The sequence below is a fragment of the Oryctolagus cuniculus genome, chromosome 9 (genome assembly GCF_051225735.1).
Source record: "Oryctolagus cuniculus isolate XC-2025 breed Fujian yellow rabbit chromosome 9, ASM5122573v1, whole genome shotgun sequence".
In the NCBI taxonomy this organism is placed as follows: Eukaryota; Metazoa; Chordata; class Mammalia; order Lagomorpha; family Leporidae; genus Oryctolagus; species Oryctolagus cuniculus.
In genome coordinates, this window is record NC_142875.1 from 31222574 (window position 1) to 31245660 (window position 23087).

Genomic DNA, 23087 nt, shown 5'->3' on the forward strand with positions numbered 1-23087 from the left:
ATATTGTGATACAGTGGGACAAACTGCTGCTTGTGATGTCAGAATTCCATATCTGAGTGGCAGTTTGAGTTTTGGCTACTCTTCTTCTGATCCAAAATCCTGCCCATACATCTAGGAATGCAACAGAAGACTGTACAATTATCGGAGCCCTTTCCATTCATGTGGGAGATGATGATGGCACTCTTAGCTTTAGCCTACTCTACCATGAATGTTGCAGCCATTCGGGTAGTTGGGCGGAGGATGGAAGATCTCTGTTTCTCTTTCTCTGTCTCTGTCTCCATCTTTCTCTGCCTGCTCTTATCTCTCTCTGTTGCTCTGCCTTTCAAATAAAAAAAAAAAAAACTTTTTAAAACACACGTTTGTATCTTAATAGAGTATCTGGATTCAATACCCAAACCAGTTTCCTAAAACATTTCCTGGAAATGCAATAGGCATGTGATTGGGATTTTGCCACACATATAGGAGACCCAGATTAAATTCCCAGCTCCTGCTTTGCTCCAGCCCAGTCCTGGCCATTTCAGGCATTTGTGGGGTGAATCACTGAGTGGAAATACTCACTGTGAGTTTGTTAGTTAGTATGCCTATTTGAGTATTTGAGCTATCCAGCTATTTGTCTCAGTAGCAAAATGTCCTCAGAAACATTCATTCATTCTCTTTTTTAAAATATTTATTTTACTTATTTGAAAGACAGAATTACAGAGAGATGTGGAGATAGAGAGAGATAGGTCTTCCATCCTCTGGTTCACAGTGGCTGGAGCTGAGCCAATCCAAAGGTAGGAGCCAGGAACTTCTTCCGGGTCCCCCACATAGGTGCAGGGGCCCAAGGACTTGGGCCCTCTTCATTGCTACCTCAGGCATACTATCAGGGAGCTGGTTTGGAAGTGGAGCAGCCAGGACTGGAACCAGCATCCATATGGGTTAACAGTGTCACAAGCAGCTGCTTTACCTGCTATGTCACAATGTTGGCCACAATACTTTTAAAATTTCAATATCCACTTACAGACACTAATTGACTTTTTTTCTCATCAGATCATAAAGGTCAATTTTTCTTGAAAGTTCAAAACAAGTTGAAGCACTCATAATCAGTGTCTTCAACACTACTCCAACACATTTTCTTTTTATTCTCTTTAAAATATATTTAACTTCTTTAAATCAGTATTACAGGTGAGTCAAACGCCAGTTAAAAATGTAGGATCTCTGTCCTTAATGTGCTGTACATTGTGATTTAATGCTATAACTAGTACTCAAACAGTATTTTTCACTTTGTGTTTCTATGTGGGTGCAAACTGTTGAAATCTTTACTTAATATATACTAAGCTGATCTTCTGTATATAAAGAGAATCGAAAATGAATCTTGATGTGAATGGAAGGGGAGAGGCAGCGGGAAAGGGGAGGGTTGCGGGTGGGAGGGAAGGTATGGAGGGAAAGCAATTGTAATCCATAAGCTGTACTTTGGAAATTTATATTCATTAAATGAAATTTAAAAAAACAATAATAATATGTATATTATTATGTCTCAATCAGTCTTCAGAGAAAATCTGTTAATGGCTAATGTTTAATTAAGGAAGAAATTGAGAATCCAAAGGGGCATGATTTAATGATGTCCAGCTATTAAATTACAGTGGTAAGAACCAAACACAATTTTCTTTTGGAAAAGTCATTTTCATTTCTACCATTATTACATATCTCTTCCTATGTCTCTAAAAAAGTCTGCAAAGCTTGTCTTGTAAATAAGAGTTTATATTCTTTATTAGATTAAAATAATCATTCTTTCTAACCCTAAAAATACCTGATTATTTCTATTTTAAGTTGAATCTAAAAATGACAAAAACATCCTGGGAGTTCTATTAAACTAATATCATTAAAAATTTTAGGGGTTTTAATTCTGGTAAATCTAAGTTTAAATGCAATGCATAGTTTGAACTTCATGGGATGAAACCGTATCTTTCTGCAATCATTTATTTCAATTGTGATCTACTGAAAGTTCAATTCCCTTTCTTTAATGTTCTGAAAATACCATTCTTGTCTCTTCAAATCTGTTCTCTGCCCTTTTTTGCACACTGATTTCTTTTGTAGGTAGTTGATAGTTCTGGACTATGTAACAATAATTCTTGACTTCTGGTGTCTAATCTGGCTGGCCAGAAGAAAAGCAAGAGAGGAGATCTGAAGGAAGCAGGAGGTCAATAAACTCAATGCATTTATTATTCAGTCCATCTGTGAAGTTAAACTCACAGCTGCTCTTAGCATGACTGCTCCACATGACTTCTTGGAATCTCAGTAGCCCCTCCTACCCTCCCTCTTTCCTGTATGCTTGAGGTAGTAGCAGTCCTGCCATTGTTAACCTGAAAGAGTACAATACACTCTATGTCTTTTTAAACTAATTTGTCTACTTCTTTTTAATTGTCCATTTATTAATTACTGCTGACATTTTACTTCATTGAGTATTACATCACTTTTTTTTTCCTGAGGGTTCTAACGGATAAAATGACACAGCAGAAAATATCACAACTTTTGGACTCATTTCAAATCTTAATATAATTCTTGTTAATCAGTTTAACTCTGGATCTTTTATCCTTAGCAAAGTTAGGTACACAGGAAAGAGAAGGAAATGGTGATGTCATTGTTTACTCTTGGTTGACCATTTCCCTGTCTGATAGCAGATAGAAATGGTGTGATTTCTGCAGAGGTCCTGTGGTGGGAAGAAAGGATTTGCTTAAGGAGATCTACCCTGGTTGCAACTCTAAAATGAAGTGATCACTCTAAACCTTGTTGTATTGGCTTCTGACCCGAAATGTTTCTCAATCTCTAAAATCTTTACTTTAAGCCTAACTTACCCTCATCTTTTGTTTTATTTGTAGGTGTTTGGGAAGGTAATCACTCAAACCTGTATTGACAACCCATGATCAATCACTCTTACTTTTGACTCAGGCTTTTGGTTAGAGACCCTGGAAAAATAGGTAGACTCAGTGGTTAAGAAAAAAATTTTAAGTCCCAGAAAGGGTATCATAATTACTTTAAGTATTGTTTTGAATGTGAGATGTTTAAGCCACTTTGTTTTCACCACATGTATTACCATTTTTGATGCAACAGGAAAATCCTCTCTTAACATGCATTCACATCAACAAAAGCTGAAAATACCATTTATTACAGATTTTCAAGAAATGTATATTGGAAAAAGACACATATGATTCTGTCTAATGATGATATAAGTAAAAATGATATATGGTAGCTCACTGAGTGTGGTAATGATCCAATCACCTGGCTAGGAACAAAATGCTCCTCTCATTTGTTATAGAACTGGCTCTGATCTCTCAATACATAATACTTTTTCAATGCAGCTTCAATAAAAGCTCTGACAACTCACAAAATTTTGTCTCAATCGATCTAGTTTGTTCCCTTCATAATCTTTATCACTAATTTTAATACCACATTACCAGAATGTGTTAACCTTCTCCATTTTATCCAATTTTGTATCCCTCTAGTGTGTGATATGCTTTATGTATGATTAAGCATACTTTAAACCAATTTGATTGAATAAATCTGGCTCCTTGCTTTACAACCAGCAATAACAATAATGTGGTGTTGTGGTAGACTCGGAATTAGAGCCCACTCTATGATTATTTATACTACCAACTTCTGGTGAATGTTCTTAAAAGCTTTGTCAATTCAGTGTGGAGAAAGTTTTAACCATATACCATCATTCATCCGGTTAGATTAAATGTTGTTGTTAATAAAAGTATCACAGTTATTTTGTAATGTCTTTATTAATCCAATTAATTAAAGTTAATTCACATTTTCAGGAAACAAGAGAATTCTCTACAGAATGTTAATGTTAAGTATTAGCAAATACCAAGAAATCAATCAGTGCAGCAGTTTACTCAACGCTTCATTTATAAAGCTATGATCAACCACATTTAATCTCTTTGTCAGGAAAAATAAATATTCAATTTGTTTTCTGACCACTTGTTCAAGAACCAAACACCTGTACTCTGTAGATACAACATTAATCATTCTACCATCCATCTATGTCTTCTCTCAGTGTCCTTGTTTATCTTGCCATTATCATTCTCATCTTACCTTCTCAATACTTTTTCAATACTATAAGAAAGTTATATTTGAAACAAGCCATTCCATATACCCATAATGAAATACTACACTGGTGAGATCACGTTTTTTCCATCAAGGGTGAGTTCAAGAGCAGTCTACGCATACTAGATGCTGCACAAGTGTGAATAATGTGGTTATTCTTTAATTATTAACATAAGGTGTTAAATATTTAAAAACTTTATATTGTAAAATTCATGTCAATTTCAATTAGAGGTAAACATAAGAATTGAATAAAGAAAATTATGAAAAGCTGCAGCCTGGGGCTGGCGCCTTGGCTCACTTGGTTAATCCTCCACCTGTGGTGCCGGCATCCCATATGGGCGCCGGGTTCTAGTCCTGGTTGCTCCTCTTCCAGTCCAGCTCTCTGCTACGGTCCTGTAAGGGCAGTAGAGGATGGCCCAGGTGCGTGGGCTCCTGCACTCGCATGGGAGACCAGGAGGAAGCACCTGGCTCCAGGCTTCGGATAGGTGCAGCGCTGGCCATAGCAGCCATTTTGGGGGTGAACCAACAGAAGAAAGACCTTTCTCTCTGTCTCTGTCTCTCACTATCTATATCTCTACCTGTCAAATAAATAAAAAAAAAGAAAAGCTGCAGCCTGTGGACTTTAAATGGTGCAAGAAAAACAAAAGTCAGCTATGAAATACCGGGAAGCAAACAATAAGCTGTAAAAAATGAGGAAACGAAATTAGAGAATCAATGAATTATACTATATAAACAGAAAGAGGAGCTTCTACATATCACACGCTAGAGAGATGCAAAATTGGATAAAATGGAGAAATGAAAGCTTATAGTAAATAAGTAAATAAATAAAGGTTGAGGGCACAAGATGTACATGAGAAGAGAAGAAAAAGGAGTAGATGTAGATATTGTGGAAGCTAAAGCAGGGGATCAGAAAAAAATGGATCTGATCAAAACAAGAAGGTAAGATTGGGGAGTAGAAAATGTAGAAGATGTAAGTGAAAGGCAAATGGTAATTAAAGGAACTGAGGATGTATTAGCTTATGTTCCCACCAACAGTGGATTAGGTTATCTCTCCCCCACACACACATTCTCGCCAGCATTTGTTTGTTGATTCTGAATGAAAGCCCCTCTAACTGGAGTGAAGTGAAAGCCCATTGTGGTTTTTATCTGCATTTCCATGATGGCTAATGATCCTGAACATTTTTTCATTTGTCTGTTGGCCATTTGAAGTTCCTCTTTTGATTTTGGAAGACAGTATGGAGATACTTCAGGAAACTGAAAGTAGATATATCATATTGAAATTGGAAAAGACCCCCTAAAATTTACCCTGAAATGTGGCCCCTTAAAGTTTCCTAGAAATGCTATCCTGGGTGCCACATGCGCTACTGGAATTCGGGGTGCCTTACGATTTCACCACAGGCTTATTACTAAATCCCCAATATTAATAAGCCCAAGAGGGTTCTTGCCTAATATTTAGAGAATTCTAAATACCGGCACAGATAAACGAGGCAGCATGGTATGTTTTAAGCTTTATTTAGTGAGAAAGATGCATAGGAGAGTGAGAGCTTCATTTAGGGGAGAGAGGTGAATAGGGGTTCATACCAAGCACCACGAACCAGCCACGTGGAAGAGCATCTAGGCCAGGAAGCCTAGAGCATGTGGCCGGAAGGCCATGCACCCTGGAGGCATAGGGCTACAACAAGCCCTGTCCTGGCAAGAGGCCAGGGAAGAAGAGCAGGCCCCGGGCATACTGTGCCCTAGGCTTTTAACCCACTCCAAAGGGGAGTGGCTAATTAACCTGATTGGCTGGCAGGCACCCTGGTGTGGCCAGGTAGGAGGATGAGGCCACACAGGGGCGTGGCAAAGGCATCAGGTAGGAACATGAGGTCACACAGGGGCGTGGTCTTCCAGTTCACAAATCTGACCAATTTTAACCTGTATGCCTGCCTACTTCAATATGACCCTAGAACCCAGCAATCCCATTCCTGGGACTTTACCCAAATGAAATAAAATCAGCATATGAAAGAAAGATCTGTACCACATGTTTATCACAGCCCAATTCACAATAGCAAAGATATGAAATCAATGCAGATGTCTATCAACTATTGATTGGATAATAAAACTATGGCATATATACACTATGAAATGGTACACAGTTGTAAAAAAGAATGAAATCCTGTCTTTTGCAACAAAATGGATGCAACTGGAAACCATTAAACTTAGTGAAATAAGATAGTCCCCAAAAGATAAATACCATATATTTCCCCTGAATACCAAAAATTGTAAGGTACAGGAATAAAATTAACACTTTGAGATTTGATGATTGTTTAAAACCTTTGACCTTTGTCTCTATTGCTGAGGGACAGTGTGTTTTTTTTTTTCTTGATATTTTTTGAAATCTTTACTTAGTATAGGGTTAATCATGAATATGAAGATCAGTGTAAAAATTAAAAGAGGAGGGGCAGGCACTCTGGTGTAATGGGTAAAGCCACTGCCTTCAGTGCCGGCATCCCATGTGGGGGCTGGTTTGAATCTCGGCTGCTCCTCTTCAGATCTAGCTTGCTGCTATGGCAGTAGAAGATGGCCCAAGTCCTTAGGCCCCTGCACCTGTGTGGGAGACCAGAAGAAATTCCTGGCTCCTGGCTTCAGATTGTCACAGCTCCAACCATTGCGGCCACCTGGGGAGTGAACCAGTGGATGGAAGACCTCTTTCTCTCTCTGCCTCTCCTTTCTCTGTGTAACTATGACTTTCAAGTAAATAAATAAATCTTTAAAACAATGAAGAGAAGGAATAAAAGAGGAAGAGGAGGAAGGGTGGAAGCTTGTACAGGAGGGTGGGTAGGGTGGAAAGTATCATTATATTGCTGAATTGTCCACCTTAAATAAAATAAATAAATAAATAAATAAAAGAAACTGAAGATGGCAGTACAATGAAAGGAAATTTGAGAAAATTTGCAAGCTACCAACCCAATAGATGACTGCACTCCTGAAGGTACTTCAAAAATTTCATGGTGGGGGACAGCATCGTGGCACAGTAGAGTAAGCCTCCACCTGGGGCACTGGCATCCCATATGGGTGCAGGTTAGGGTCTGGCTGCTCCGCTTTTGATCCAGCTCCCTGCTAATGAAGGGAGAAAGCAGTGGAAAATTGCCCACATGCTTGAGTCCCTGCACCCAGATGAGAGATCAGAAGCTAGCTCTTGGCTCCTGGTTTCAGATTGGCCCAGCTCCAGCCATTACTTCCATTTGAGGAATGAACCATCAAATGGAAGACTTTTCTTTCTGTCTGTCCTTCTCTCTGTGTGTAACATTGCCTTTCAAATATATAAATCTCTTTTTAAATAAAATTCATAGGAAATGGAATTAGAAGATAAATTTATTTTGAGGCAATTTAAAAAAATCCATCATTTCCCAAGAATATTTTAAAGTACACTTGCATTTATCCCATATAACCATTATATGTCCTAGGGCAGATAGTAAAATCTATGGTTTATGCTATAATTCAGGAGTCATAATCAAAATTCCTAAAGATCTACAATCAATAAAATCAGTGAAACATCTGGTGGATAGAAGATGCTCCCAGCTATAGTCAACTGATGTCACGTAGGAGTGGAGTTCAGTGTTTCTACTTCTTTGCTTTTTTCAGTAGTATATGGATGTGTTTGTTATTTTATGGTACCTACTCTGAATCCTTTTTAAATTTTTTTTTTTTACTTTCCTCTCGCAACTAAAAAAAATGATTACAGGGGAAAGTGAATGTTTAACTCTAAAAACATAGTTTACAGTCTTCCTTTTGGCAGGGGATGTAAACCAATTATGAATACTAAGAGTAAATTAGCTGTGGGGATTCCAGGACTGGCAGCACTTGCACTGTTCTCATAATCCTCCAATGAGGATTGCAAATGCCTGTGTATGAGGATGTGGTATCTGAAGTCATAGTATCCATGTTGGGACTATTAGAGTTGATGTTTCTGAGTAGCTGAATTAACATGAACAATATCTTAACTCTGGAGTTTTGCACATATTGACTAACTTTGAAAATGAGTCAAAATTTACTGCTCTAAATGAATAGATCACATTCAAAACAGCTGGTTATGAATTGACTCTAAATAAATTATATTTATAAAATGTCAGGCTTACAAATCATAGAATTTCTTTTATTACTCACATTTTTTTCACATATGTAGAAATGTAGTTTTCCCCTTGTTCTTCAGAATTGACTCTACCTTCTCTCTCTCATTGTTCTGCATCCTCTAGAAGAGTTGTGTCCAACTCTTATTTTATTCAAGATGTGACTCTCAAAAAAAAAAAAAAAAAGATTCCTGGATTCTTCCACGTGTATCTGCAGAGACAGCAAAGGTTCACCACCAAGAGGACACCAGGGTGACACTGGAGTGGGTGCAATCATCATACACAATACCCAAACCAGCATTTTTAGACTTTCCTAAAGGGAAACAATGCTTTTTAAAGAAATGACCATTGAAAAAAGAAAATATTAAAGTGGAATATTAAGCAAGTTCCCAAAGAAATGCAAATCACTTTTTTAAAAAAGAACAAAAAGTGCCAAAGGAACAAAAAATGTCATTATAATAATAAAGATTATAATGAGATAAGGATTTGGGACACCAGGAAGGAAGAATCCTATAAGAGTTACAAGATACACAGAACCAGGAGGAGCCAAGCATAGAAGAAAAAAACTAATTTCTAATACAAACTAGCATTAAAAATTTCATGAAACATATTAGCAATAAAGTCAAAATTGTATCTATAACTATAGATTTCATTGCCTCCAGTATACGTTTATCATTTAGTTAATAAAATGTATACAGTTTTTATTTGTTAATATGAATTCATATATTTGTCCATGTATTTGTTTTCGTGTATCCTGTGTTTAAGAATCTAGACCACAGAATTCAACTATAGTAGCATGAATTGGAAAAACTTGCCTTATATTTATAATTGAAATTCTGGAACATAAAGTACAGAGAGAGGCAAATGGCAGAAGCCAAAATGCTACCTTCACTAAGGTTATTTTGAGTTTCCTTAGTAATTGTCAACTTTATTAATTATAGTGAAATGAATACAATATGTATAGGTATTATGTTTCTTTTGGTGACAAGCCTTTTTACATTTATTTCTACACAGTGCTGCACATTATCCATTCTATGTTTTGTTGTTGCTGTTGTTTTTACTTTTACTTTTAGCTTGCAATAAAATTCTTAGATATTTTCTAAATATCCTTAACAGCATTATAACAGGTGCAGAGTAGAATGGTGAAAGACAAATACTAGGTTCGTTTGTTTTTATAGCTGCACAAAGCATAACAAAAGTATAAAATTTTGGAGAATATACATTTGCAAAATATTTCCTTAATGTTGATGAATTCTTAATTCCTTGCTGAATGTTAGTTTGTTTTAGTTACACTTTGATGCCAGATAAACAAAGAGTTAAGTGTTTCTCCACACTACTTACTTTTGAATTTTCTCAAGCATAATGACATATTTAATGGAAATCTCTTCCGAATGCCTGTTCCAAGCTGATAAGTTCAAAAACTGTTCCTGTGCCTTTGCATCTGGCAATACGTTTTCCCGCCTGTCCACAAAGCAACATTACAGCCAAGAGCCAGAATGAACATTGTTTTATTTTGTTATCCTTTGTCAAGCTACAAAAACAAACAAGCCTAGTATTTGTCTTTCACAATGCTACTCTGTGTCTTGCAAATTATGCATACTCAGAAAATAATGTAGTTATACAAGTATTTTTCTCTAGCTTTGCATAAACTCTCATTCACATCAGGATCTGGAACTGAATTAAGATATTTGAAAGTGGGGTCAGTATTGTGACATGGTGGGTTAAGGTGCCTCCTAAGACACTGGTTTCCCATATGAGTGCAGGTTTTGAGGCTCTGCTGCTCCATTTCTGATCCAGCTCTCCGATAATTGCTTGGGAAAGCAATGGGTAAAGGCCCAAGTTGTTGGTCTGCTGCACCCATATTGGAAACTTGGAGGAAACTCCTGGCTCCTGGCTTCATCCTGGCCCCTCCTTGGCTTTTGCAACTATTTGGGGAGTGTACCAGCAGATGGAAGACCTATCTCTCTGTCTCTGCCTCCTTCTCTGTAACTCTTTCACATAAATAAATCATAAAAAAGTGAAGGAAAAATTCATTATGATTATTATGCTTGTTCCTTAGTGAGTGATTTTCTGTCAAGCCTAATGCTTCTCTTCTACCTTGACACTCTGTGATTCAGTTTGCAAACATTGTGTGCTACCTTCTTCTGTGAATCTGACGGTTGAGGATAAGGAAAGAGAAGAATCTTGTGTCTTCAGTCTAAGTATCACATCAGTTGCAGAGCCCATCTAACAGTTTCTTTATGTGTTGGTAGTAAGAGCCAGGGCAAGGTCCAGGGAAGCACTTACCATGCCAGCCATGTTGCTCTGCTCCTTGAACACCAGATCCAGCATAAGCACCAACAGTCCTGTGAAGTTCTCAGAGATGAGAGCACCAGATATGTGGTGTGTCCCTTAGGGTCTCATCACACAGCATAACAACCATATGTTTGTGTGCCATGTATCTCCCCCAAATTTGTTACAATGAAACTTGATTTCCAGTGTAATTACATCAGGAGAGGAGTCCCTCAGGAGGGATTGGATAGTGAGGGCAGCACTGTAATGAATGAGATCAGTACCCTCATAAAGATCCCAGAGAGCTGCCATGATGCTTCTGCCATGTGAGGAGGCAGCAAGAAGGCAACATCTACGGAGCAGGAAGCAAGCAGTCAGCAGACATCAAACCTGCCTCTGCTTGTCTTGGGCTTCCCAGCTCCAGAATTGTGAGAAAGAAGTTTTTTTTTTTTTTTCTTTAATAAGCTGCCTTTTTTACTGCATTTTGTTCTACCAGCCCAGACATACTGAGACAAGTCCATTTTTACAGTATGGTATCCCACCATTTTTATTCCCTCAACCTAAACATGGCAGCTGCCTCTGGAAATTAATACTATTTCTGTTACCTCAGGGTCCTCTTCGGAATTTCTAACTTTGATATGTGTACAACCAATTCACTATTTGAAATCCTCTCTGCCTTAGCAGTTTATGTATTTTTAATATACTTCAAGGATCCTTAATGTTAGAGTATATGGCAGAGGGAGTATGTTTTATCTCACTGGAACACATTAAGGGATAGAAGGTAGTTGCCACTCTGTAATGAGATCCAATTAGCAGGACAGCAGGCATGCAGTAGGAAGCTTGATGCCAAGATGATAAAGATCTAACATGTAGACTGCAACGTGGTGGAGAGCTAGAGGTTGACGTCAGCTTGAGGTAAGACTACAAGAATGTGCAGCTGTTACTGCCAGAGGAGAAAAGACATGTCTGACCCACTGTCTTAGTTGGTTTATTTTAAAATTTTATTGGAACCTTGCCATTCACTCCTTAATTTACTATCTGTTTATGGCTGATTTTGTGCTATAACAATAGAGCAAAGTGATTGCATTGGGGCACAAAATGGCCCTGAAAGCCTAAAATATATACTCTATGGTGTTTAGAAACTTACGGTCACATAAGCACACACACAGAAGAAAAATATTACAGAGCCCTTGAGTTAGTTTCCCATAACTCTTAAAGACCTCACTAACTTGATGACTTAAACAACAAAAACTGATCTCCTCATTCTTGAGGCTGGAAATACAGGTTTTTTCAGGTCATGCACCATCTGAGAGCATGTGGAGTTTTCCAGGCTTCTTTCCCAGTTTCTATTAGTTCCTGGGTTTGCTGCAGCATGATTCCAATCTTCACATGATGTTCTCCCTCCATATGTGACTGTCTCCAAATTTCCTCATTTTATAAGGGTTCTGACCATGTTGAAATAGGAGCTTAAGGTTCTGGTCCTAATGACTTAACTTAAAATTATTTTTGCATTTTTATTTATTTATTTTCATTTTTATATGAAAGTTAGAGGTATAAAGAATGTTTAAATCTTCTGGTTCACACGCAAATGCCCACAACAGCTGTGGCCGGGCCAGACTGAAGCCAGGAGCCCAGAACCCCATCCAGGTCTCCCATATAGGCAACAGGGCCTCAAGTCCTTAAGCCATGACATTTTTGCATCCCAAGGTGTGCATTAATAGAAAGCTGGATCAGAAGCATAGCTGGGACTAGAACCAGACACACAAATATAGTATACATTCATTCCAATCAAACTCTTAACTGCTATGCAAATCTCTCACCCATGACCTCATCTTCACTAACTACATCTTCAAATATCCTATTTCCCAATAAACTCACATGTTGAAATACTGGGGATTAGGAATTCATATATAAATTTTGGGGGAACACACTTCATGCTATACCACTCATGATCTAGAAAAATTGTTTGCTAAATTAATAACTGAATTGCGTGTTACAGGGAAGACTTTGGCTTATTATTTTTGTTGCAACTGGAAAAGTGGAACAATTTAAGTCTCCCTCTATTATGTTTTTGTTTTTCAGTCATTCTTCAAGATCTGTTTGCCAATAGTATGGAAAAGGAGTAATTTATATAAAATTGCAATAGGAACTGCTAGCCCTGCACTTTTGAGGTCTTTGGTTATGGTACTAATTCACAATTGCTGGGGGAAATCACATTGCTTTTGGTTTACTGTACTAGCAGGGAAATACATTTTTCAGTGGCTTCCATTTAGTTAATCTCATAATAATAATCTATCAGTTTCTATATTTAAATATTCTATCAGAACTGAGTACATGACTGTAAGATACATATACAGATGTACTGAGCACATTAGAAGACAAACTTGGATCAAAGCTACCTTCTGAACTGACTTCCATAACCTTCAGTTTGACGCACAGGCTATAATGAAATTTTTGGACTCCAAGTCCTATTGTAAAATCATGGTTGATGTCTAGAAATCTACCAAAGCTTTCCTTCCTCTTGGGCCCAGTAAAAACAGAAAAGACTGGAAGTCTTTTTGGAGAAAGATTTATAATTTCTTTTCTTTTTAAAGAACTATGACATCTTTTTCAACCAAACAGAAAGCTAAATCAGAGGCTTTGGCTGTGCACTTGACTGTGATGGTTTCAATCTACTAAATCAGGAGTTTGTTACATAGATCAAGTGATACTTTAATAGATTTTCAATGCACTTCAATGTTAAGATGTTGCAGTTTATTGGCATCTATTAAAAGATCCATGAATGTTAAACCATTCCGGTTATATCTTTGTTTCTGCTGCCCATTATGGAATATATACACATCTCTTCTTCCTTTGCCCATACATGTTTCCTTGGACCTATGTCATTCTAGGACCCTTCATCTGAATGGAATGGCCTTAGCAAAGAGCCAGATTAGAAGTGAAGCAACCAGGTCTCGAACCAGCATCCTTGGGGGATGCGGGCATGGCAGGTGGCTGCCTTACCTGCTATGCCACAGCACTGACCCGAATGTAATCTTTTTAAAAATCTCATTCACTTAATTAAAAATAAATAACATTGTATAGTAATGAAAATATGTGATGAGGAATCTGGAATACTTATTCCATTATCATATTCTTTTGGAGTGATGAAAATGTTCTGGGACTAGACAGTGTGAAGTTTGCATACTGAGTCAGGAGCTTACTGGAAACTCCAGGTATTAGAATTGGTGAAAAGAAGGCAAAACAAAAGTGGCAGGCATATAATCATTTACTGAGATAGTCCAAGCAAGAAGCTAACCCAGGGAAAGTGCTGTGGGAAGGTTAGGAGAATCAGCACCGACATCAAGTCATTTCACTGCCAAAAGAATCAAACAACAGCCTCCAGTTTCTTGGAATAGTGGTCAGGGAGAGTCCTAGAGAGGGAAAGCAGAGGGCTAAAGTGGATAAACATCGGGCACTGAGTCAAAGCAGACAGCAAGCCTACAAATTTCCCCTCTCTTCATGTGGAACAGAGTCTCTGTCAAGGGCCTCCATAAAAAGGCTCCAGGATAAAGGTACACAGGAGCCATGGGAATCACAGTTCCTGTGTGCAGCTCCCTTCAGAGTCAGCAGAGCACTGGTGTTCACACCACCACTGCAGGGAGAAGAGCTTTCCATATGAGGCCTGACAAGGTAAATCTTCACACCTGCTCTGGGTGAGCCTGAGGAACCACAGGCCAGTTGTCAGAAGCAAGGTTCCTCTGATTCGCGTTCTAAAATGATTAAAATCATAAGTTTTATGTTACCTGGAATTTACAATAATCAAAAATGCCAATGTTGACAAGATGTATTATACTGATAATGTTTTAAATGCATGGGTAGGGATAGAAAAGCAGGTAAATACACACGCTCCTGTTGCTAATTCTTCACTTTACATAATGGAAGATGTTATCATACAAAACCTCACAAGTAAACTACAAAACCAAAGCAATCATTCTCAACAGGACAGGAATAAGCTCCATAAATCACAGATTTGAATCCGATTCTTCTTTATAAAAATCCTTCAGTCTTGCTATTGGCCTAGCATCAAGTCTGATTTCGTCAGGTGGATAAGAGGGCCCCTCATGTCTTGAGCTGAGTTTCGTTCTCTTCTGAGCACCTTCTGTTCCTCCTCTTGTCCTGTGTGCCAGCCATTCTGCTGAAACGTCCACCGTGGCACTCTCTCCCCTGGGCGCCTCCGTCTGCTGACCTGTGTGCCTGGCAAACTCCCTTTTGTTCCTTACTTGGCTCATACTACATTATCCATCAGTTCTCAGCTCAATATCGGTTAATTACAGAGATCGTCCCATTTTCCTTGCTTCAATTACTTTAGGCTCCAAAGGGCTTCTATTACAACACACACTAATGTTGATTTCAGTTATGTGTTTCCTTTTACAAACAAAGAGCTAGCTCCATGGCAACAAGAACTGGATCTGCCCTGGATACTACGGAAGTAGTGAAAAGTCTAGACCATAAGTTTATTTTGGTGCAAAAATATTTTGAAATCCATGCACAATTTTCCAAAGTATGTATTTTAGCTAAAAATGTTGATGACTTTCTCCTCTTATTGCATGAGTGAACATTTATTCATTAGAATGAGTGTAGCATGGCTTTGAATAATAGGAGATGGAGATCAGTTGATAATTTAGGTAAGATGAACTAATTTGTTTGAAAAAAAAGTTTTTAAAAGGAAAAGTGGCATTTGAAATGGAATTAAAGATTACGGGAAATAATACTAGATGGAAAAAGTGGCCTTTGCCCTGCAACAGATAATATAGAAAAAGGGAAAATGATACAGAGGATACAAAAGTATAGTTTCCTTTCATGGAGCATAGATGAATTGTTAATGTTTGTATTGGGCAATGTTGTGAAACTTCTTTCCTAGGCAGCATTTATAGTTTCACAGAATGCCTAAAGTAATTCCATATTTTTACATTTCTCCAATTTTTGAATTGTACTTTTTTTTCTGAAATCTAGGATATTATATTTTTTTTGCTATTATTGACTTTAAAATATAAGTCATTTTCCACTGAATCAACTCTTTCTCAATAGTTCACACTGAATACAGAATTAGTTGTGTTTGCTGCCTTTACTTATGATCAGCAAAGTCATTATTAGTATTTTGGTTGGATGACTCATCTTTGCTGTGTGGAACTCTCACAGTTTTTCTTCTGGGCTTCTAATCACTGCCCTGCCTTTCTCCCATTTCAGTAATGATGATAACTTCCAAGAGTCACACATTCTCTCTCTCTCTCTTTTTTAAAGATTCCTTTATGTGTTTATTGTAATGTAAAAGACAAAGCAACAGAGAAACAGAGAGACAAAGAGAAAGCGAGACAGAGAGAGATCTTTGTAATCATTTGTTCATACTCCAAATGCCCACAAAATCTGGATCTGGGGCAGACCAAACCCAGGAGCTAGTAACTCTATTGTAGTATCACATGTGGGGGGCAGAGTTCAAGCACCTGAGACATCACCTACTATTTTGTAGGGTTTGGTTACGGGAAGCTGGATCAGAAGCAGAGTGGGAACTAGAATCTAGTACTTGGATATGGTATGTGGGTGTTGTAACAAGTGGCTTAACCACTGCACCACTATACCTGCTCCTCACACATTTATGAACAGTGTTCACCATTCCCAGCCCCAGAGAAGGAAGAGAAATCTCCTTTCCCAACTTGAGTACCATGTAACTTCTAGAAGTCAATAAACAAATGAATGAAATGTATTGATATAATTTTATAGCAATTTAGCATTTGGTGGAATATTATTATGATTATTACTATTCTGTGAAATGTTTATTAATTTATTTATCTGAAAGTCACATCAACAAGGTAAAAAGGGAGTGGCAGAGAAACAGAAAAATCTTCCTTATGCTCCCCATGGGTGCCCCAGGTCATCTTTCACTGCCTTCCCTGACACATTACCAAGAAGCTGAGTCTGGAGTACAGTCTCTGTAATTCAATCCAGCACTCAAATAGGGATGCTAGTGTTGCAAACATTGACTTAACCCATTCTTCCTTTCCTTTGCACAATTATTTCATTAAAAAAAAGTATCACTCATCTAACCAAATATTTACTAACAATATTTATATTATTAGTACAGAAATGTCTATAGGAGTGCATACATCCTTGACAAATACCACTATTTATCTACCTTTATGTAAAATAATTTTAAGTAAAATAAAAATAATTAGGATTTTTAATGTTTGTGATCATCTAGCTGATTTAAAGATGACAACGTTTAAATGAGCATTTAAATGCCATGTTAAATCTATTAAATACATCCTATACATTCTTGGAAGTTTTATATTTGTGCATTAAGTAAATTATAAATTCATTTGAACATTGCAAGTACATTCTATATTTCTTTCAGTTTCTTGTATATGTACTAAAATATTTTAACTAATGCTCATACATACTTAGAGAGCTATCATGTATCTCCATCATTTTTCTTTTTTATAATACTGTATTTTATATTTAACTGTGTTTTATATAACTTTCTTCTTAGCATTTTTTTGTTTTTTACTTTTTCCTTATATTTAACATTAAGACAGAATGTGAAATTTTTTGACCAGAAAACTTTATGTATGTAATGAATAACTTGTTTTTTAATAAGAATCACTCTCTTCTTATTCAGTAACTCATTGCTCTCATAGCATAAGAACAATTTTTCAAAAAAGTCTGCTCTTTGAAGCTATGTGACTAGCTATTTCCTCTATTATCTTTGCACTGTCAAAGGCATACCCTAAATTTCTGTCAGTGTTCTCAAACTGTGTTTTCAAATTCAACATTTAGAATCAATGTTTCACAATGTATAAAATTAATAAACGTATAGTATTAATAGACATAGTATGAACATGTCAATTTTTACTGTTCTTAGAAAGAAATCACATTGCATAAGTGCATCCTTGCATAACCACTATATCATACAATTTTATAAAAATACATTCAAAAATTGTAGGATGCACTGTGAATATTCACAGAGTCTCCCTTTCAGCAGTTTAGTAATACTTAAGATATTTTTATTCAAAATAGTATAGTTCCCCCCAAGTATGAAATAAAGCAAGCCAAAGTGAGTGGATCTGCAATAGTTTTATTATATCCAAGGAAGAGTACCCTAGAATATATTTGGTTCTAGTTCAAAAAAGCTTATGATACGTGATTGTCAAGATTTTTCTTATCTGGTATCACATTTGCCTAATAAGGACATATGTGAAGTGCATGATACATGAACATATTTAAGATCCAGGAGAGTGTTTGTTTTTTCAAAAATATAAAAATGTATCACTGTTTCTTGAAAATGTTTGGAGAATAAAGAACTAATTCCTTACCACATGAAAGTTTAATAGATATGATATTTGTCAAATTCATTGGCAACATCTATATCTTGAATATCTATGCTATTTAAGTTAGCAATTCTTTAAAAACAGGTATTCCCTTGGAATATAGTTTATATTTTTCCTAGCTGAAATTCAAACATGTAATATTCTGATGGGCCTGGATTTCATTTTTATTTCACGTGATAAAAATATAATAATTTACATAAAGCACAGGTTAGCAACATTTTAGACATTTATACATTTGCTGTCATGTTATGTTGATATACTCATGTTGAAAAGTCATAGAGCTAATGAAGAAATAATAGCAATTCTTTCTTCTGAGCAAAGACATTTCCAGATGAACTTCCCTTCTCTGACTCCTGATCAAGGCTTTCTGAGATACTCACTAGGTGAGCTGCTCCAAGAGTGTGCATGGGCCCCGTAGAGGACTTTTCGTTTAGCTGAAGCAGTACAATGCACCTACATGGGTTGTCTTTGATGACCTTCACAAAGGTGTTCAATGATAGAAAAGTTGAGTACTGATCACAACCTTCATGTTCTTGAGTAATGCATTCACCATACTATACGATAAGAGAGAAACAGACTTGCTTCTTCTTTTGGGACACTACATTATAGCTTTCTATTAGTAAAAGAGTTTAACCATATCTGTGTAGTTACATACATTTGTATTTCATATATGTTTTAAATCCAAAGAAAACTCACTATGCCATATGATTTCTAAAACATAAAAAACTAAATCACTTTTAAAAGTCTTGTAATTATAAAGATCTATTTTATTTATGTGAAATGGAGAGTTACAGAGAGAGAGAGAGCATAAGTGAGAGAGACTTAGTCGATCCACTGGTTTACTACCCAAATGGTCAAAACAGTCAGAGGTGGGAGCCTGAAACTCCAGTGCTCCCACATGGGTGGCAGGATCCAAGCACTTGGGCCATGCTCCACTGGCTACTCAGCACATTAGCTGAGAGCTGAATCAGAAGTGGAGCAGCCAGGTTTCAAACCCAGTGCTTATGAGGGGTGCTGGGGTTGCAAGCTGGTGGTTTAACCTGTTGCACCAAAACTGGCTCCAGATCCTTGTCATTCTCAGTAGGATGACTTTTCTTTGTTAAACTAAAATTATATAAAAACAATTTAACAAAATCAGAAAAAAATAAGATTTCCTTATATTGAAAAACATACCCAGTAGAGAAAAATATAAAGAAAAGGATCATCTAAAGGGAAATATTTTAAAAATTGCTATTTGTAGTCATTTAATTTTTTCTCAGAATATTTTACATAGTCAAGGTTATATGATCATCCAACTTAAAATTTTATTTTATTGTGTGATATCATTTATTAAAACTTCTTATATTTTGGTAGACAAATTGTACAAGAATCATTTTTAGTGGGTCAGAATGTATTTACATGAATTTGGTATAATCTACTATGCAGTTCCTGCGCTGTAATGTTTTGATTGCTTCTGATTCTTCACTATGTTTAAACTAAACATGTGGAAGATTTTCATAGTCATCTAGTCTTCTGAAGTGAAATTTTTGACTACAGACATGATCATATCTCACCAAACTGCTTTTCAAATTTGTTGCACCTGGGCTGGCATTGTGTTGCAGCAGGTTAAGCCACCACTCCCTATGCTGACAACTCACCTCAAAGTGCTGGTTTTAGTCTTGTCTACTGTGCAGTGTGGGCCCTGGGACCCATCTCAGGGATGTGAATGGAGTTCCTAACTCCTGGCTTCTGTCTGGTCCAGCTCTGGCTATTCCAGCCATTTGAGGACAGAAGATCCCTAGATCCCTCTTTCCCTTGATTCCTCCCTCCCTTCCTCCTTCCCTCCCTCCCTTCCTTCTCTCTCTCTCCCTCTCTCTCTCTTTCTGCCTTTCAAATAAGTAAATAAACAAGAATTCCTTAAATTGATGACAAGATAAAGAATATGTGGTTTACATACACACATAGACTACTACTCAGCCATAAAGTAGAATGAAAGCCTGTCTTTCCCAACGAAATGGATGCAAATGGAGACAATTGTGTTTAGTGAAACAAGCCAGACCCTGAAAGACAAATATCACACATTTTCTGTGATTTGCAGTAACTAATATGTAGAGTACAACAAAAACTAAATACATCAGAGTGAAATTGACATCCTGTGATTTGTTTATTGCTTTAGACCTTGTCTACGTTCCTGTGGAATATTTATCTTTCTACTTTTTACTTGTTGAACGCTGTATTTAGTTGAGCATTAAGGCTGTGATTAAAAAAATGACTTGAAATTATGGTTTCACAAAAATTAAAAAGAGAAATAAAGGAAGAAAGAAGATAGGAAGGAGGGAACTATTGTTAGGTTCTTGGAATTTTATCTATGAAATACATGATCTCTGTTATTTTTATATTAATAACAAAAATGTTATGCCAATTTATATTTGATAGTCATTATTTTACTGCACTTTAGACCTTGAGGTTTATGTATTTAAAACAAAAATAGAAGTGTTAAAGATAGCTACATTTGTTTTTCATTCATTTCTATATACTTTCTTTTTTTATTTATTTATTTGAAAGTCAGAGTTACACAGAGAGAGGAGAGGCAGAGTGAGAGAGAGAGAGAGAGAGAGGGAGAGAGAGGTCTTCCATACACAGGTTCACTCCCCAGTTGGCCGCAATGGCCGGAGCTGTGCCGATCTGAAGCCAGGAGCCAGGAGCTTCTTCCAGGTCTCCAGTGTGGGTGCAGGGCCCAAGGACTTGGACCATCCTCCACTGCTTTCCCAGGCCATAGCAGAGAGCTGGATTGGAAGTGGAGCAGCCGGGAGTCGAACTGGTGCCCATATGGGATGCCGGTGCTTCAGGTCAGGGCGTTAACCCGCTGCACCACAGCACTGGCCCCATTTCTATATACTTTCAGCCTGGCAGGTAGCAGTCATAAAATACTTGCTGGGTTGAGCCTTGGCACACTGGCTAAAATGTTGCTTGAGACTACCAATCCCATATTTTAGTGTCTAATTTGAGTCTTGGCAGTTCTGTTTCTGATCCAGCTTCTTGCTAATGTGTGTTGTGGGAGATAGCAGATGATGGATCGCTGCCACCCATATGGGAGACCCAGACTCAATTCCAGGCTGTGACCTACTCAGCCCTGGCTTTTGTGGACATTTGAGGAATGAATCAGTATAAGGAAGATTTCTCTCTGTATCTCTGTTAATCGCTTTATCTCCTTCACTTTCAAATAAGGTGAAAAAAACATTGGCATTAATGAATGAAATGACATTGTTATTTTACTTTTATTAACATCATTACCAAAAATTTATAGTTATATTAAATTTGTATTACTAATTATTATGATGAATATTTTCCTTATATACCTAATCTGGTATTTGTCAATTTACACCATGAAACAAAAACTGGAAGAAGAAAGTAACTTAATGTTCTTAGACAAAGAACATGCACCTATAAAGAAATTGATTGTTGGGGTCCGGCGCTGTGGCATAGCGGGTAAAGCTTCCACCTGCAGTGTCGGCATCCCACACGGGCATGGGTACGAGTCCCGGCTGTTCCATTTGTGATCCAGCTCTCTGCTATGGCCTGGGAAAGCAGTAGAAGATGGCCCAAGTCCTTGGGCCCCTGCACCCACGTGGGAGACCCAGAAGAAGCTCCTAGCTCCTGGCTTCAGATCAGTGTAGCTCTGTCTGTTGCTGCCAATTGGGGAGTAAACCAGTGGATTGAAGACCTCTCTCTCTCTCTCTCTCTCTCTCTCTCTGCCTCTCCTTCTCTTTCTGTGTAACTTTGACTTTCAAATAAATTAATAAATCTTAAAAAAAGAAATTCATTGAGTAGTTTGCCATGGGAAAAATAAGCTTGTATAAATTAAAAAGAAGTGATTTTACTCATTAAGGATAAGAAGAAATGATTCTAGGTATGTCAGAATGAGTCCATAGTTCTATACAGCAAGTTCCATTTTTTATTGATCAGGAATATACCTATAGTTAAGCCCACAGAGGATTAGGCACACTGAAATTATAGAGTTCATGGATCTTTATTAGTTACAGTTTATTAGAACTAGTCAAGATAAAATACAAAATACAGTTTAGAATTTCCTAAATTAGTACTAATGTTAAAGGAATTTCGAGTCGATTGTTTCACAGGGATGCAGAGAATTACAACATGTACAATAAAGCAAAACAAGTGAGAGTAGATTATTGAGAAACAGAAACTCATACTTACCCAGAGGGGTCCCAGTGGAGGGGTCCATCCAGGGCTAAGTATTGTTAGCTTATATAGGTAGTGTATATACATTGATTAACTTTCTACATAATTCCAGCATGTCAGGGGTCCGCTTTGCTGTTTTCTTTCTCTTGCATAGCAGTCATGTCTCCTGACCAGTTAACAAATGTTACCTTGGTGACCACTTGGGAGATGTGACCTTTGAGAAATGTGGTTGACCTGACCAATTAAGACAGGTTATACCTAAGCACATGCTGCTTTGTGGTGTGCTCTGACATGTGCCGGAAGCTAGTTCCTCATATGGTTACCTATGAGTATGGACTCACTATGTTCCTTATCAATCATTTCATTTTCTTGAGGCAATGTTTTTTGTCTAATCAGCTGATGCAAGGTTTCATACCAATACCTGGTTCCTTATTCCCAAAGTGGCCTTTCCTAAAGGCCTATTAACCTTTCTAACTCCTCACACTAATATAAGTAGATAATTTTTCTCTTTACGGTACACTGAACACTTAGGGTCTTTGACACTGACTTGAAATAGCTTTATATGATTAAGGACATTATTTTTGTATTGGTCAAACTTGAATGAAAATATCATCTTTTGTTTCTATTTACGTAGAAAAATTGTATGTTCGTATGTGTGAGTTTTCTGTTTTATAAGCAGGCAAACCTATCCACTTGTCTATTTATTTCAAGTAGGCTTTGGAGCTTTTTTTCCCTCCAAAAATTGATAGGGATTATTATCTCAGAATGAAACCTCCGGGGGCCTGTTGTGGTTAAAGCTGTCACCTGCAATGCCTGCCTCCAATTTGGACGCCAGTTTGTGTCTTGGCTATTCCACTTCTGACCCAGATGCCTGCTAATTATTGAGGAATAGCTGCAAAATGTGGCCCAAGTGTTTGGGCACCTGTTACTCACTTGGGAGACCCAGATGAAGCTCCTGGCTCCTGGCTTTGGCCTGCCCCAGTTCTGGCTGCTACAGCTATCTGGGGAGTTAACCAGTGGCTGGAATCTCTCTCTCTCTCTCTCTCTCTCTCTCTCTCTCTCTGTGTGTGTG

At 37.4% G+C, this 23087-nt stretch overlaps 1 pseudogene; it reads left to right on the forward strand.

The window, feature by feature from the left end:
- Positions 1–4933: 4933 nt before the first annotated feature.
- The window catches only part of LOC100345586 (large ribosomal subunit protein uL10 pseudogene), a 197302-nt pseudogene continuing 179148 nt past the window's right edge, over positions 4934–23087 (forward strand).